The sequence below is a fragment of the Dufourea novaeangliae genome, unplaced genomic scaffold, assembly GCF_001272555.1.
Source record: "Dufourea novaeangliae isolate 0120121106 unplaced genomic scaffold, ASM127255v1 scaffold296, whole genome shotgun sequence".
Classification (NCBI taxonomy): Eukaryota; Metazoa; Arthropoda; class Insecta; order Hymenoptera; family Halictidae; genus Dufourea; species Dufourea novaeangliae.
Genome location: NW_015374174.1, coordinates 468711 through 473791, shown reverse-complemented (window position 1 = coordinate 473791; position 5081 = coordinate 468711).

Here is a 5081-nt window from a genome sequence, read left to right as displayed (position 1 = left end):
TTGCGTTAAATTTGTTATTTCGTATTACTAGCATTAATTCGTATTAATTAGAATATTAAGATAATATTAGTTCTAAGCTGAAGAACGAAGACAACCGACGAGGGAACTTAGTTTTTTTATAGGTTTAGGCTCAAGAAAGAAGTCATCCGCCGAGGGATTTTAGTATCGGTAGTATTATATAGTTAAGATTTAAGTTATTTATAAGGTTTATTGTAAAAGGTGGGTAGATGTAGAACTTGTGATTCCATCTATCTGCCTTGGGCCTCCACTCGCAGCAACCTCCTCGTGGTGAGACCCGGGCAATTGGTATTATCTTCGGTAAAGTATTGTAAACTGAAGGCAATACCGAGCTAATGGCTGCGAAATTAAAATTAATTTCTCTAGTTGTATGAACGAATGTAAGATCGAATATTTTTGGTGAATGTTCTATCTTACATGATACTTAGAATATTTTAAGGCAACATAGACGACAGAAAATCTTTGTTTATTATAAGGATACGTAAAATAAAAATTTGTGTTTCAATTGCTTTTTAAAAACATATAAGCCTATGTTGTCACTGTTAAACTGTTGTATTAACAATGGACAAATAATGTATTTCAATTAAATTTACATAATAATATTAGCGTGTTTATAATAGCAATATTAATCGTTATTAGTTTCTTGTACTCGAAAATAAATATAATAGGTCTGGCAAGACTTAAACACAAAACCTCTTTGTAATACGTTTACTTGTCAGCAAACGAACAGAGGAATTTGTGATCATTGTTCCTTCGGTGATTTTCGAAGATATTGAAATGTATGATTGAACAGTTGTTTCATTTATTCTTCTTGATTGAAAATAATGTAATCAATAGTGTGAATAAAATTGTACCATACAAAATGATTAATAACTAAATTTGCCTAGTTATCTTATTTATGTACAATAGTGTAGCAAAGCACGGGTTAGTGATTTTCAATAAATAATGTGCTGGTCGACAGACTGGGGTGCGCGCACGTGGGTGAGAACTGGCTGGCAACAGTCAAGCACTCCTCGTTTACTTTATATTGGACATTCGTCTTGTCCAAGTACTTGACGTATAGCTTAAAAAACGTAGATTAACTCCATCGCATTGATAATAACAATAAACGACCGGAACATTGTGAAAATCGTATTTAATCGCGGAATACCACTATTTTTTCGACTGGTGGCGGCATCCGTGGCAAATTGCTGAACCTGCTAGCCAAATCATACCGACAGATATATGAAAATGCCTAATGATAGGAAAATGCGAATATCTCAGTAATTAGACGCTTAAAATGAACGCAGTGGTCTCAAATTACTGCTGACGATCCCGTGCATTGATTTAATATCGCAGAACACTATAATCGAAAGAATTATTTCTGTCACCTGTATCAACACTGGTAGAAATTATTTGTCTAATTATGGGGTTCTGCTGCATTCGGTCAACGTATTGAATCGTGGGGAATAATGTAAGACTAGCAACCTTAACTTTGAGCGGTTAATTACTGAGATATTCGCATTTTTCCATCACTTGGAATTTTTTCTCATCTGTCGGTATGATTACGCTAGTAGCACATACGAGATACATACATTGTATGTTAGGTCGATTCATATATTTCGTCTGTCTTAGTAGTTTGAGAGAATTGACACAGGTGGCGCCACCGGTCGAAAAATAGTGGTATGTATACAGTATAAATTCAATTTTTTTGCGATTCAAACTAGATGAAATAGAATTGTGGTGCCATTTGCGGTGAAACGTTCAAGTTGTTAGCAATTTTATACTACAATCTTGTTGACAGATGGCGCCGTTATATTACGAATGAAGTCGTTCCTTAGAGTATCGCTGTGGAATCTAGGGATACGAAGTTAGAACCAATTGGCTAGTAGCTTGGCCATTTTCCCGCGGATGGCGCCACGATTGCTTTTGTGTGGCGTCAATGACCACACGTGTTTGAAATATCTACAAGGTGATTCTCTCGGTGCTACGGTGGTAAAGGCAAACTGCCTGTTTTATCATTAATTAACTTGTTATATATTTCATATTTTTAAGTGTATAACTATTTATAGAACGTTTCATTCCTGGAATACGACATCAAAATTCATAATTTTCCATTCAATTATTCTGTAATTATTTTATAAATTCTTCGTTAAAGTCTTTTGTGACACTCTACTAGAACAGATAAACAATGCAGTAGATACTTTGCTAGAGGAAAGCAACAGCAAATGCAATTGTTTAGGATTATGAACCTTACTGCTAGAAGCTGTTTCGAGCCGAGGGGAGATATCGTTGACGATAGGCATTAACAGAATATTGTCTCTGACTTGTGTAGGTATATACCGTATCTCGTGCTATATGTATATCTCTGTGCGTATGGAATGGCATGATCCATATAGACTGTATTTGGTCCTACATTTATGCCCTGGTATCACATTTCAGGGCTCATGCTATTGTCTGCATCAAAACGCCCCATTAGTACTTAGAAGCAGTATTGAACGGGGCAATTGGGATTTTTAAGAGAACAAGATTGATCCATAAGTTACGCCGTTTTTAATCTTGTTTATTTAAAGAGTTACCATAGCATATCTTGACCAGCAAAAAATACACTAAACTGACGATATTTCATTAATGATGGTAATTTGCAGAATCGAAACGAAGGATTCTTTTGATACCCCTTTCAGTTCTTTCAAGTCTTGATTTTTTCTTTATTCTACGCACGATAATAACAGTACTTATAGAACGGCCAATTATTTATTGAATGTAAATTAAAAAATTCTGCTAGTGGAGCATTCAAGAACGTTACGATTTTTTTGTCTCGATCAACGTTAATCAATTATACGATGAACTTGACGCGTCTGTCGGGTCCGTTGAGTGGAACCGAAGAGATACAACTAGTACGATGAAAGTAGAAGAAGAGTACAAGGGATGAACGCAAAGCAAGATGAATATCAGTGGTTCCCAAATTCCTCGCTACTCTTTACATTATACTTTAATTAAAAAAAAAAAAGAAAAACAAGCAGAAACAGTTATATATAAATTAAACATTTATATATAAATATTTGCCTGCTTATAGAAAAATAGTTTACACGTGACCATTATGCATTTCACTTTGGAAATTTTTTATAAACAATCTAATGGCTAAACTATAAAGTGTTAGTACAACGTTTCGAGAGTTTCGAAATCTCACAAAGTTTCCGATTCGAGTTTCGAGAATTTAAAAATTAAATCCCAACCCACCCCTAATTTCGATCGTTTCCAGTTTTTCCGTGTCGACTTCCAAACCAACGCGAGGAAAGTGAAATTCTGTACGTCACGACTGATCGCGCACATCCGTTTTGGGAACCGCTGGTGAAAACAGGTCGAGGAAGATCGGGGGAAATGAACGGAAGAAGACCCACGGGAGGAGAAAGGCGGTGAACAGGGGTGGAACACGAAACGGAGGGGTAAGAAATGCGACAGAATTGGAAGGGGTGTTGCACACGGAAGTGTGAAGGAGAGGACGGACGTTATTAACACTATGCGTCATATACTCGACCCAGACGGGAGTGCAGCGAAGCTTTTTATTGCCCTGAAGATAAATCACGGGCGAAATACTGGAAACTTGACGACTCTGCTACGCCACGCGCTTTATTCTGATTAAACTTCAGTCCATTTCGGAGACGGTGCGCGCTGGCTTTAAGATCCGATGTCCCTGTTTCGCGTCACTCTATGCCTGGTCCTTGCAGTCAACAGGGAGAGGGATGAGCTCTTTCAATATTTATAAAAATCCGTTCTGAAATACAAAATAAGATGAGAAGTACATTAAGTCCAGTAACTCCATTATTCATTTAATTAATATTATCACGAATGAAAATAAATTATCTTGATGTAAAGTTATTTCCTCCATGAATAGAAGTGGAAAGAAACTTGAGAGTAGGAAATATGTATTCTGAAGGATCGATATCCTTTCATCGAATCGAGATCTTTTTCGATCAGACAGCAATCGATAGAGCTTCCTTTCTTCCAACTGTACATACAATCGCTCGACGTTTCGTTTTATGTTCAACGATTTTTTTTTTACCAGTTCGGTCAATAGAATCGTGTCTGCTATTATGCAAGTTGCAGTGATTCCCCGGTGTCTGCAGGTATGATAGCGACCGTAAATATAAATCGGTATCCCCGGTAGAATCGATCGCCGCGCCGGCACACAATACATTTCTCCCGGTTCAACGGCGGCGTAACGTGTTAGCGGCCGCCTAGCCTCCATTTGTACGTCTACCAAATTTCATTTCCAATTCCAATGGCCGCCAATCTCCAAATTGATCGAGATAAGGAGGCCCGGAATCAGTGTGCCGCTCTCGAATGGACGTTGTCGCTTGCTTTGGAATTCAAAATAGGAAACACAAGCTCGGGAAAGGAGAACTTGTATTTCTGTAATTCTGTAAGATAATTTATTAATAGTTCATTTTCGTTCGGGGTGGATTTGGGAAATTTCGCGCGTATAATTTTAAGGTAGAAGCACACGCGCATGCGCCAAACGTGGCGCATTGGAAGATGCGCATTAAGTGGCGCATTGGAAGATTCGGATGAAGTGGTGGATGTCAACATAAAATTTCTCAAGTACCCAAAGATTATATTGTCGATTCTTTGGTACTATTTCCTTTCATTTCATGTCCTTCCGTATATGGCTTAAGCCACTCACGTATGGCGCATCTGAACTCGTATGTGATAAAATTGGTATATAAAAAGTTAGCCACCACTTTATTAACATAACCTCTATACTCTTCGCAAATGAACCGAAAAACAGACGGGAACGTTTTCGTTACAGAATCCACGGAATAACCAACCAGTGTCCTGGCTCTGAAGTGTTTCGAAAAAGACAATAAAGGTTAAACAACCGTGGAAGTTCGCTCCGTGGGGTACAGCTGCGAGCCAGTCGGCAGGAATTGTCCAGGGCGTCGCGTTCCGTTTGTCGTCGAGCTGGAACAGATAAGGACACTACGATCTTCCGACGGTTTCGCGCTCGCCAGGGCGAATGGAAATTTGGGTAAGTCAGTTTCGGAAGTTGGTATACCGGGTGTACATCGGGTACGGCAGCTTAC